This window comes from Tachyglossus aculeatus, chromosome X1 (genome assembly GCF_015852505.1).
Source record: "Tachyglossus aculeatus isolate mTacAcu1 chromosome X1, mTacAcu1.pri, whole genome shotgun sequence".
Classification (NCBI taxonomy): domain Eukaryota; kingdom Metazoa; phylum Chordata; class Mammalia; order Monotremata; family Tachyglossidae; genus Tachyglossus; species Tachyglossus aculeatus.
The window spans coordinates 87,887,398-87,900,444 of NC_052101.1; the positions used below are offsets into that span (position 1 = coordinate 87,887,398).

The 13,047-nt window shown below is 47.0% G+C and overlaps 1 protein-coding gene and 1 non-coding gene across 3 annotated transcripts in view; both read right to left on the reverse strand.

Moving 5' to 3' along the window:
- Positions 1-13,047, reverse strand: part of GNAI2 (G protein subunit alpha i2) — a 153,739-nt gene that overhangs the window by 23,866 nt on the left and 116,826 nt on the right. The gene's annotated exons all lie outside the window — the stretch shown is intronic.
- On the reverse strand, positions 7,223-7,360 carry LOC119920225. Its single transcript, XR_005447983.1, has one exon. It is a non-coding gene; the product is annotated as a small nucleolar RNA SNORA7 (small nucleolar RNA).

Sequence of the window (13,047 nt, forward strand, 5' to 3'; positions counted from 1 at the left end):
AAAACCTCCAATGGCTACCGATCAATCTGCGCATCAGGCAGAAACTCCTCACCCTGGGCTTCAAGGCTCTCCATCACCTCGCCCCCTCCTACCTCACCTCCCTTCTCTCCTTCTACTGCCCAGCCCGCACCCTCCGCTCCTCCACCACTAATCTCCTCACTGTACCTCGCTCTCGCCTGTCCCGCCATCGACCCCCGGCCCACGTCATCCCCCGGGCCTGGAATGCCCTCCCTCTGCCCATCCGCCAAGCTAGCTCTCTTCCTCCCTTCAAGGCCCTGCTGAGAGCTCACCTCCTCCAGGAGGCCTTCCCAGACTGAGCCCCTTCTTTCCTCTCCCCCTCGTCCCCCTCTCCATCCCCCCATCTTGCCTCCTTCCCTTCCCCACAGCACCTGTATATATGTATATATGGTTGTACATATTTATTACTCTATTTATTTATTTATTTTACTTGTACATTTCTATCCTACTTATTTTATTTTGTTGGTATGTTTGGTTCTGTTCTCTGTCTCCCCCTTTTAGACTGTGAGCCCACTGTTGGGCAGGGACTGTCTCTATGTGATGCCAATTTGTACTTCCCAAGCGCTTAGTACAGTGCTCTGCACATAGTAAGCGCTCTATAAATACGATTGATTGATTGATTGATTGATCTCTCCAATGCTCCTCTTTGGAGGCTGAAAGCAGCTCAGAGTGAGTGGCAGCTACTCCCCATTCTCCTAAAATGGGGCAATGTTCCTGCAAGATTCCTCATTAGAAAAACGTTCCCCTTGCGACTCGCAGTGCCCAATGCCACACACCACGTGCACAAGCAGTTTCTTCTGGCACCACAGTATTCTGTATCAAAGTAGGTTTGTGCGTGGTAGGACAAACGCTCTCTAATTTCCTAACAGCGCTCCAGCCAAAACATGCATTCCAGCTGCACTGGGTGCACTTGCCCCAAACCCGCTGTTTGAAATCCTGTGAACATGCCAACAATCCTATGGGAGAGAAAATCTCCAACCTGAATTCTACCCTGCCTGGAGTTCTGGCCTCCTCCTTTACTGCTCTAACCTCCAGCCCACACAGCCTTTTTGCAAACTCTAAGCCGATTTTGGAGTTCTAGTTTGCCCATACCAGAGCCTCATGGTATTTTACAGGGCCCTCATGGGTGCTGGGGGAGTAGCTGAGATAAATAGAGCCCCAAAACACACACTTGTGAACATGAACATTCGAGGGGGAGGGGAAGGGCTTGGTTTCTAGAGCTCAGGCTGATTTGTCCTGGCTGGGCCCTCTTTTTTTCCTCTCCGGAGCAACAGCAGGCTCCTCAGACTCTCCTGTATTCAAATTTGGCCCTCAGAGGCAACTCTGCTATGAGAGTGAGGTGGCTTGGAACAAAACGGAAATGATCTCAGTGGAGCAGGCACACAATGCAAAAACAGGAAGTGAAAAGGCAAGCTAGGGGGAGGCTACACTGATGCAGAGGCTGCTCGGCTCCTGTCGTCTGTCTGTCTGCCTGACTCTCCCACCCAGCCTCTTCTCCCACTCCCTGGTTTCCGACCAGCACAGTTTCTGGGCACCCAGTAGCACCCTGCAGGAGGTGCCATCCACACTATTGTTTTATTAGCCAAGTCCATTAATTATATTAATAATAATAACAAAAATTATGGTACTTACTAAGTGCTTATTATGTGCCAAGCACTGTTATAAGCACTGGGGTAAATACAAGTTAATCAGGTTGGACATAGTCCCTGTCCCACATGGGGCTCACATTCTTAATCCCCATTTTACAGATGAAGTAACTGAGGCTTAGAGAAGTTAAGTGACTTGCCCAAGATCACACAGCAAAGCCAGGATTAGAACTCAGGTCCTTCTGACTCCCAGGCCCATACTCTATCCACTACATCATGCTGTTTCTCTTGGGCTGCTTGGAGCCTTTGCCCCAGCCAAGGATCCCTGGAATTTGGAGTCTGGAAGCGGAGCATTAGCCAAGCAGCAGGCTATGAAGCTGACTGACGTATATGTCGCCTCCAACTCATGGTGACTGCATGTAAATGCTGAGCAGCAGAGAGAAAAATCAATCAATTAATCAATCAATCATATTTGTTGAGCGCTTACCGTGAGCAAAGCACTGTACTAAGCGCTTGGGAGGGCTGCCTCCTCCCTCTTTTTTCTCTGGTCCAACTTGCTTCACCTCTTCTGCCTTTTTCCATTTTGCCCACCAGCTTGCTTCACCTCTTCTGCCTTTTTCCATTTTGCCCTCTTCCCCACAACAACATCACCTCCCCTCCTGGGGCCTCAGTTTCCTTTCAGTCAAATAAGGATCAAGAACATTTTTCATCCAGCTTTGGCTTGGGGTCTAGGATGATAAATGAGAGTTGTCTGCAAATCCTTCCTGGGATCAAAGTACCGAATCCATAGCCAAGAAGATGAAGAAAATATTTAGAGTTTACCAGATAGAAAGTTCCAAACATAGGCTTTGGAGCCAAAAAAGGAGGCAATGTGGTTTAGCTGAAAAAGTCCTGGGCTGGTTGGCAGGGGGCTTCAGTTCCAGTTCAGGCTCTGCTGCTAATAACAACTGTGGTATTTGTTTAGCACTTACCATGGGTCAAACAGTGCTCTAAGCGCTGAGGCAGATACGAGATCATCAGGTCGGGCACAGTCTAAGTAGGAGGGAGAAATGGTATCGAATCCCCATTTTACAGATGAGGAAACTGAGGCCCAGAGAAGTGACTTGACCAAGATCACATAGCGGGCCAGTGGCAGAACTGGGATTAGAACCCATGTCCTATATGACTCCCAGGCCTGTGTTCTTTCCACTAGGTCACACTGCTAACTCCCTGTGTGACCTCAGATAGAGGGAGAAAGAAAGGAAGAGAAAGAGAGAGGAAGAGAGAGGAAAAAAAGAGAGAAAGAGAGTGAGAGAGAGATAGAGATAGACATTTCCCCAAAGCCCCCTTGGCATGAGATTGCTTGCCCACAATCTACCCCTGTGGGACTGTTGCCTTAAATTCCAACCTTAGGATGTTATGATGGAGCTAAGCTCTTCCCAGCTCCAAAATGAGGGAGTAGCCTGCTCTCAGACCCCCAGTCCAAGGCTGGCCAGACTGAAAGCCATTTCTGAGCACCACACAACACAAAACCAGGAAGGGTGGGGGCTCCCAAAGTTCTCTTTTATCAGCCCAGGGCTGACGCAAGCCCTCTCCAGCAGCACAGAACTTGCCTTCTGCTTTTCTCACCTATGTTGAAAGCAATTAGTGTTGGGCTATTATCGCCACTAGCCTATTAGTGGAGTTAGGATAACAAGCTCTGCCAACAAAGGCTTTACTTGCCAGAGGCCCCTTTTGCATAATCCCCATCAAATCACACACCCCATCAAATCATCAAATCTGGACTGAAGCATCTAGATCAGTTAGTTTCAAGCCCAACTTGAGATGCTTTGATTATTAGTATCTTTTAAAAAAATTCATTCATTCATTCAATCGTATTTATTGAGCGCTTACCGTGTGCAGAGCTCTGTACTAAGCGCTTGAAAAGTACAATTCGGCAACAGAGACAATGTTGGTATTTGTTAAGTGTGTACTATGTGCCAAGCACAGTTCTAAGAGCTGGGGTAGATACAAGGTAATCAGGTTGTCCCACGTGGGGCTCATAGTCTTCATCCCCATTTTACAGATGAGGTAATTGAGGCACAGGGAAGTTAAGTGGCTCACCCAAGGTCACACAGCTGACAAGTGGCGGAGTCGGGATTAGAACCCACGGCCTCTGACTCCCAAACCCGTGCTCTTTCCACTAAGCCACAATGCTTCTCAATGTTGGTATTTGTTAAGCACTTACTATGTGCCAAGCACTGTTCTAAGCGCTGGGGGAGGTAGTCACAAGGTAATCAGGTTGTCCCATGTGGGGCTCACAGTCTTAATCCCCATTTTACAGATGAGGGAATTGAGGCCCAGAGAAGTGAGGTGACTGGCCCAAGGTTACACAGCAGACAAGGGGTGGAGCTGGGATTAGAACCCATGACCTTCTGATTCCCAGGTCTGTGCTCTATCCGCTACACCATGCTCAACAATGGGCTCACAGTCTAGAAGGGGGGGGATCTCAAATACAAGATCTCAATCTCTGCTAATCAATCGATGGATTAGTTTTTGGCTCCTTCCCCCTCTCTTGAAGGACCACTGGTAAGAAGATGGAACAAACTCTGAGCTCTCTTCTACGTTGTCGAACCTGAAGGGTTACTTTTCCTAGGTACAAAAGCAACAGAATGTTTCCAAAAATTTGCCTCGGTGAAACTCCCAGTCACATGCTGTCTTCTGCACACAATAAGTGCTCAATAAATACCAGTGATTGACTGGACCATTTAATAATATTCATTTTTTTCCCTCACTTTCTCTCTAGACTGTGGGTTCACACGCTGGTTTTCATTAAACAGAAAGAGGGTTAAAATATTTAGCATCTTGTGCCCTGCCAAGACACAATTTTTAATATTTTTTACTATATGAAGAGAAGGCCTAGATCAATCCAGCTGATTTCTGAACCGCCTGAACAAGTTCCCCCTCCTCAGAGTTCTGCCTGCTCCAAATTCTTATTAACAACTGAGACAGCAAAAACAATTCCTCACTAAAGCTGTAAATTGCCGTGTTCCTAAAACCTTGTCCTCCTCCGAGATCCCCACCATTTCCTTCCCATGTGCCGTGGAGACATACTGGAATTTCAAACTCTAAAAATAAGATTGCCTACTTCCTTTCCTCCAACATCCTGCAAAGCTGGAGAGGGAGAAATGTGCACAACCCTGTCACATTGTTTGTGTTCATTTTTCACTCTTAAAAACAATGAAAAAAAAAGAAAAGGAAGCAAGAAATAAGAAGTGCTAATCTAGATCTGGAGAAAAATGTCTCCAAAATTGACACCTCTGGAGGGAGGGGATGCATTTTTCATCAGCAACCTCCCAGAGCCAATTTATTCTGTGGATGAGTTAAGAACATAAGTTTCAAATGGTTTAAATTGCTAGCCCATCACTGAGCCCTACTTGGTGGCAGCTCAGGTAGAGTCCTTGAGTTTAAGGCAGATTTTTTGGGCATTGGGCCACAGCTTTACTCAATCACTCAAAACTCCCCTTTCTATCAATGGCAGCTACTTTCAGGGATCGTTCTGTTGGACACCAAGTTTCCTCCTCTTAGTCAGACTGTGAGGTGGATGACATGCAGTATTTTCCCTGTTTTCCAGATGGGGAAACTGAGGGCCCAGACAGTTCCAATAGCAAGTCAATGGAGGGGGCAGGAACAGAACCCAATGGCCTAGTGGATAGAGCCCGGGCCTGGGAGTCAGAAGGACCTGGATTCTAATCCCCGCTCCGCCACTTGTCTTCTGTGAGATCTTGGGCAAATCACTTAACTTCTCTGTGACTCAGTTACCTCATCTGTAAAAAATGGGGATTAAGACTGTGAGTCCTATGTGGGATAGGGACTGTGTCCAACCTGATTTACTTGTATCTACCCCAGCTCTTAGCACAGTGCTTGACACACAGTAAGTGGTTAAAAAATATAATAATAATAATAATGATAATAACAATAACAGAGTCCCGACTGCCAGTTCAGGAATCCAATTTTCTCAATCTCACGGCCCCTGTACATGGAAAGAGAGTGATAGAATGCCGACTGGGAGTGTGTGTATGTGTGTGTTGGGGGGTGGGGGATTCCATAACCTGGCCCCTTGCTCTCTCTTCCTCTTTTCTCCCACAAAATCAGTCAACAGGGTTTACTGAACACCTTCTGTGTGCAGGACACTGTACTAGGTGCTTGGGAGAGTACGCTAAAATTAGATGACATAGTCCCTGCCATCAAGGAGCTTATAACTTATGGGAGAGACAGATACAAATTATTTATTAATCATGGGAGTAGGAGAAAGGACAAAGACATGACCGCTGATAACAGGCAGGACCATGGAAGATAAATTTGTAAATTAACATGCTGACATACACAGAGGTGCTAGCGACAGGCGTATAAGCAGAAGTGCATAGGTGGTTGCTAGATGGACAAAACCTAGGAAAGAGGAGATTGATCAGGGAAGGCTTCCTGGAAGAGGTGAGATTTCAGGAGAGTTTTGAAAATGGGGAGAGCTGAGGTCAATCAATCAATCGTAGATATTGAATGTTTACCCTGTGCAGAGCACTGTACTAAGTGCTTGGGAGAGTACAATATAACAGACACATCACAATCTAGAGGGAGAGACTGATATTAATACAAATAGATACATTACGGTTATGTACATAAGTGTTGTGGGGTCCAGGAATGCTAGGTAGGAGGAAGGGCTGTGAGCAAGGGTTGGAGGTGGGTGACTCAGGAGTGAGGCACAATAAAAAGGTTCAATTGGCAAGATAAGGAAGAATGCTATCAGGGGTTGGACCGGTAATCAATCACTACTATCAGGCCTTCCAAATATACCCAGGGGAACAAGTGACCTTCTGATGACACTTAGTTCACCCCTGCCTCCATCTTCACCACACATGCCTCCTCGATGATGAACTGCAGTGAAGAAAAAGAACACTTCCACAGAGACTTCAATAGACTCAATGCAGCAACATCTGACAAACTGATTGGAATGGGAGGTTTCAATGCTTGAGTTGGTGGCAGCACTGCCCAAACATGGAAAAAAGGAACGGGTCAACATGGGAAGGGCAAACTAAACGGTCCACTTTCATCCCATGAATCTGCCAAACATTATCTTGGGATCTCCAACACCTTCCTTCTGCCTCACAAATGAAAGAAAAGCCATTTGGGATGCAGCCGCAATCTGAACAATGGCACTTCGTGGACTAAAAACACAGCACAGTAGGGAGGACAAAAAATAATAACAACAATAATGATGGCATTTATTAAGCGCTTACTATGTGCAAAGCACTGTTCTAAGCGCTAGGGAGGTTACAAGGTGATGAGGTTGCCCCACATGGGGCTCACAAATGGATCCAGGCAGCCATGTGTAGAGCGGCTAAGCAGACCACCAAACCAAGAACTCCTAGAACTTCTTATCTTGCCATACACCATCGTGTCATCTCCGAACCATAGCGACTCCATGGGCACATCTCTCCCAGAATGCCCCACTTCCACCTGCTGTCATTCAGTTAATGAATCCATACAGTTTTCTTGGTAAAAATACAGAAGTGGTTTACCATTGCCTCCTTCTGCACAGTAAACTCGAGCCTCCACCCTTGACTCTTTCCCGTGCCACTGCTGCCCAGCATAGGTAAGTTTTGGCTTGTAGCAGATTGCCTTCCACTCGCTAGCCACTGTCCAAGCTGGGAATGGAATGGGTAGGCCTCTGCTTGACTCTCCATCTCGTAGCCGAGACTGGTAGAATACTGGAAACTCTCCAGATATGATCCTGAGAGGGGCAAGAACACCTACAGACCACAAAAAGATGCCACATGACCCAATCACAGCACCACAGATAAGGAGAGAACCCTAAGGCAGCAGCAACATTTCAATTTCTCCCGGGAACACACCGATCGACCAGGAGGGCCTATAAAGCATAGAGAGACCACTAGCAACAAGACAAGACCCTTGTCCCAACTCTTGAGGGACCCACAGAGGCAGTCAGAGTCAGGATCTCCAAGATCCTAGTCAGAGCCCTGTGTGATCTGGTGTAGAGCCAGTCCTGATCAGTGTTCAGTAGTGTTCAGATGAACCCCTTCCGGAAAGTTAGGGCTCAATTTGGTGTCATTTGGTGCAAGACCTGGACCTGGATTTTAAAAAGAGTTTAAAATAGCAAAACTCAGCTTTGCAGATGGTCACGTGCCCAGGGTCCCTATTAATTTAGCGCATGCTGGTAGTCCAGAAAGTTGATGTACTTCTTTACTATACAGAAGTCGCGTGGCCTAATGGAAAAAGCGTGGGCCTGGGTGTCAGAGGACCTGGGTTCTAATTCCGGTTCTGCCACTGGCCTGCTGTGTGACCTTGGGCAAGTCGCATAACTGCTCTGTGCCTCTGTTTCCTCATCTGTAAAAAATGGGGATTCACTCCCCATTAGACTGTGAGCCCCATGTGGGACCTGGGACTATGTCTGACCTGATGAATCTGTATCTACCCCAACTCTTAGAACAATGCTTGACCCATGCTGAGCACTGAAAAAATACCATCGTCGTCATCTTCTTCATCAATGCTCCCTAGGAAGTGAAGGAGGCTAGTAGGCAGCTTGGGAGGCCAGTAACATTTTACTCTTATTCTCAAGTATCATTATTGGGACTCAAGGTGCAAGTGTGAAATTGGGAGCTAGAAGCGGCAAGAATCCTTATAGCAGATGGTGGAGGAAGGAAGAGGGGAACTTAAAAAGGAGGTTTCACGGAACTTACAAAGTAATGGCTGTTGGGAAAAAAACCCCACCCACAGACCTGTTCAGGAAGAGATGGAAAGGGGCATATGCAATTAGTTTCTGCTGCTCAAAGATGACAAACCCTGATAACATAACACAGTACTCTGCATTTAGCATGTAGTATGCAAACACTGCTCTTGCTGATGGGCTTCAAAGCTCAGAGGACCCCCCCACTTCCAATAGGAACCCTCAAAGCTCCCCTGGATGCGGTCAGTACCTGCTCAGGAGCACAAGGCCAAGGCCAACTTGGGCATTGAGCTTCTGAGGGTGAGTGGAGGGCAGAAAGAATCTCTTGGGAACTCACAGCAGCAGATCTAAGATCTGGGGCCCGAATTTGGCATCTGTGGATGGTCCTGAGAAATATCCAGGTCCTGGCACCAAAGCCTGGAAAAGGAAAGATCCATTCCAGAAAATGTAAAGTTGAGACAAAAGGCTTCATTCAAACCTCAAGGACTCCACTACATTCTAATGGCCTGGGTATGAGTGTGCTTGCTCAAACTCTTCCGAGGGCATTAATCATCCCTTCAAATCTTGGGTGACGCAGGCCTGGCCCATAGGAGGATCTCTAGAAAACAGGAGCAGTGGCTGCCAGCTCCCGACACTCTGCATCCTGCTCCCTGACTGGCAGAAGGGCTGAGAAGCAGCATGGCCTAGTGGAAAGAGCATGGGCCTGGGAATCAGAAGACCTGGGTTCTAATTCCAATCTGCTACTTGTCTGCTCTGTGACCTTGGGCAAATCACAACCTCTCTGTGCCTCAGTTACCTCATCTGTAAAATGGGGATTATGACTGTGAGCCCTATGTGGGACAGGGACTGTGTCCAACTCGATTATCTTGTATCTACCTCAGTGCTTAGCACACAGTAAGCGCTTAACAAATACCATTTTTTTTTTTAAAAAAAAGGCTGATCAAGGGAGCAGCAGGATCTGGTGGAAAGAGCCCAGGGCTGGAAGGCAGGAGAGGAGACACCAGGGTTTTAGTCCCAGCCCTGCCACTGGCCTACTGTGTGATCTTGGGTAAGTCTTTTCCCCTCTCAGGGCCTCAGTTTCCTCACCTTGCAAAATGGGGATGAGATAAATTGGGGACAGGGAACCAGTTCCACCTCATAACCCTTTTTTATGGCATTTGTTAAGCACTTACTATGTGTAAGGCACTGTTCTATGTGCTGGGCTAAGAGCAGTATCTCCTAGTATCTCTGCCAGTGTTTAGCACACAGTAAATGCTTAATCAACACCAGATTGCTAATTATTACGGGGGAGGGAGGGAAACTGCTGAAGGATAAAGGGGAAGATGAGAGCAGACTGCGGTGCCATTTGCAGAGCTTCCATTCTGTTGGGGAAAGTTCTGTCCCTTCTCTGTGCCTCGATGGCCTTGTTGGTAAAATCAAGGGGACCCTTGACCCTACTAACCCCCTGTGGTTTTATACAATGCCCTCAAGTGTCCACAGCTCTCAGGAAGCAAACCAGCCCCGCCACTTGGCATTTTCAATTTCTAGCTGGGAGAAGCTGGGGTCCTTTTAAGGGCAACCCAGAGCCGTCTAGACCAGCTTCTTTTTTCTTTTCTTTTTTTAATGGCACTTGTTATGCTCTTACTCTGTGTCAAGCATTCTACATGATAATCAGGTTGGACACTGTCCCTGTCCTATGTGGAGCTCACAGTCTAAGGGGGAGGAAGAGTAAGTTTGAATCCCCATTTTACAGGTGAGGAAACTGAGGCACAGAGAAGTGAAGTGACATGCCCAAGGTCACATAGCAGACAAATAGCGGAGGTCCTCTGATTCCCAGGTCTGTGCCGTTTCCATTAGGCCATGGTACTTCCCACCCGAGAGCATTTCTGTGGCAAGTCCTGCCTGCCACATCAGGTGCTTAGCAGGCAGGCATTCCAAGACCACTTCTCAAGAAGGGAAATGGAAGTCTGAGCAGTTGGGTCACTGGCCAAAAAGACTTTCTCCACCTTCATTCACACCACAGCTACAATCAGTTGAGGCCAAGGGGAGAATAGCCCTCTGGGTCTCAGAGGCAGAGACTGTTGTCCGTGGAGAGTCCACTGTTCCAAATTTCCTCTTTATCAGGGCGGGTCCCTGACTTTGTGCCTGGAGCCACTGTGTTCGGATCTTCAGTGAGGAAGTTAAAGAGGAAGACTTCTGGAGCACGCAAATTTCTCTGTCCACAGCCTTCACAAAGACCGACCTCCAGCCACCAGCAGAACTGGATGTGACCTGTCCACAGACCTCTTGCACCTCTCTCCAGTCCCTTTGGGTGACCAGCTGGGGCCCGGCCCTAGGCCAACTATATCCTGAAGCATCAATTTCCCAGCTTAGGTGGCATGTGTGCCCACAGCCGCTCTCTCTTGTGGCTGTGGGGAGGGCTAACTTCCTGTTTCTAGGCTGTTAAAATGTAAATGATGCACCACTGGCTATGTTCTTGATGGGTTTCCTTGTCAGGAGCAGGAAGATCAGATGAGGAAGGTCACATTCAGAAAAGTGCTGGCAAGGTCTGGGTAACAATGAGAGAGCCTTGGGGCACTCAACTGATTACACACAAAAGTCTTCACTATCCTGCTATCCTTTTGGCTATTTTCTATGGCTACAAAGAAGTTGGCAAAACCCTGAATGATGACAAGGAGTCTCCTCCTTTTATAAAATCCAATCTCCAATTCCAAGCATGGGTGAACAAGTGAAAAAACCAACCTGGAAAACCCATACTGAACGGACAGATTCACATTAAACCCAGATTCCTTATCTTCATTGGCTACCTAACTCTGACTCCTAGAGACAGGCTTCTTCCAACCCAGTTTCTTCCCACTCATTCTTTTTGTGCTCACCTGCCAATGAGATGCTGTTACCTGAATACATTCTCTTACTTCTCTGTGGGCCCCAGGCAACTAGCAAGAAACCAGAATTGTAATTTGCAAACATAACCTGGGTTTTGCATTTGTCCCCCTCAAACTCTGACCTAAGTCTTGGATTTCTGAGATCTATATGCCTGGATTTATCCATGCTAGGGCTGGGCCAAAAACCTACAGAAACTGGACCACTGATACACAATTTGTCTGGCGTATGGCAAGCCAATAACGCTCACCTCACAAGGCCATCCCTATTCTGGTGTCTGGAATGGCACTGGTGCTCACATGAAGAGAAAGATTTCTACATCTTACTGCTAAGTACATTTCCCAATCGGCCCCATCTGAAGAAAAGCAGTCATTAATCCATTTGAGCCCCAAGGGAACATCTATATCTCAGCAAAGTTAATGGAAGGCCTCTTTGCTGCCTCCTTAGCCACCTCTGTCGACATATAGGAGGAGGATGAGAAGGAGAGACCAGAGTCAGAGGACCAGGTTCTAATTCCCTCTAAATGGTAAGCTTTTTGTTGGCAGGGAATGTGTTTATTGTTACAGTGTTCTCTTCCGAGTGCTTAGTACAGTGCTCTGCACACAGTAAGCACTCAGTAAATACGACTGGATGAATGAAGGATTTAGTGAATAATCCCAGATCTGCCACTTGTCTACTGTGCGGCCTTGGACAATTCTCTGTGCCTCAGTTACCTCAGCTGTAAAATGGGGATTAAGTCTGTGAGTCCCACGTGGGACAGGGACTGTGTCCAACCCATCTTGTGTCTACCCCAGTGCATAGTAGAGTGCCTGGCACATAGTAAATGCTTAACGAATATCTTTAAAAAAAAAAAGTCAATCGGCAGTTGGGTCTTCCTTAGCTAAGTATAACCCTGAGAGACCAATCTCTTTAAGCTACCCAGCCCTCCTCTTTAAACACATCATCATGGGGGAGGGGGGGAAAGAAGAGTACACAGAGCTTTAAATAGTCCAGATACGGTCAGTGCCAGTACAGAGGACAGGAGGCCAAAGAATAGACCTGAAGTAGAAGGAAAATACAAAACTGATACACAAGATGAACAGTGTGTGCCAGAGAATACTTGAGATGCAGTTTGTCTAGTAAACAGAGAACATGCAGCTCTGGAGAGAGCATCAGAGAGTTCAGAAGCATAATGAACTTTGTTATTTAATTAGGGAGGGAAATGTTATTTATCCAGCAGCACAAGTGAGGAGAGAAATTCCAGGGTTTAAACCGACTCATAATAATAATAATGGTATTTGTTAAGCGCTTACTATGTGCCAAGCACTGTACTAAGCGCTGGGGGTGGATACAAGCGAATTGGGTTGAACACAGTCCCTGTCCCATGTGGGGCTCACAGTCTCAAACCCCATTTTACAGATGAGATAATTGAAGCCCAGAGAAGTGAAGTGAGAGGCAGGCAAGAGATATTGCATTCATGTTAATGCCATCACTTTTAAGAGGATGGCAGTGAGATCCAGGGCCTGGAGCACTGTCCAAGGAGAAATCTCTCTATCAATTTTACTTTCTCACGGCTCTAATGCCACCTCCTGCTTCTCCTCCTCTTCATCTTCCTTGCCAGCTGTCAGGAGGAGATCTCCCACCTGCTCTCTAAATCTACCCCTTTATACCTGCACCTCAGACCCCATCCCTTCTCAGCTCTTAAAAACACTTGCTCCCACTCTCCTCCCTTCTTACACAGCTATCTTCAACATATCACTCTTGGATGGCTTCTTTTCCTCTGCCTTCAAATATGCTTAACTCTTAAATACACTAAAGAATTCCTCTCTGGATGCCACAGCCTCCTCCTGCTATCATACTGCCACCTCTCTCCTCCCATTCCTGCCCAAATACCTTGAAAAA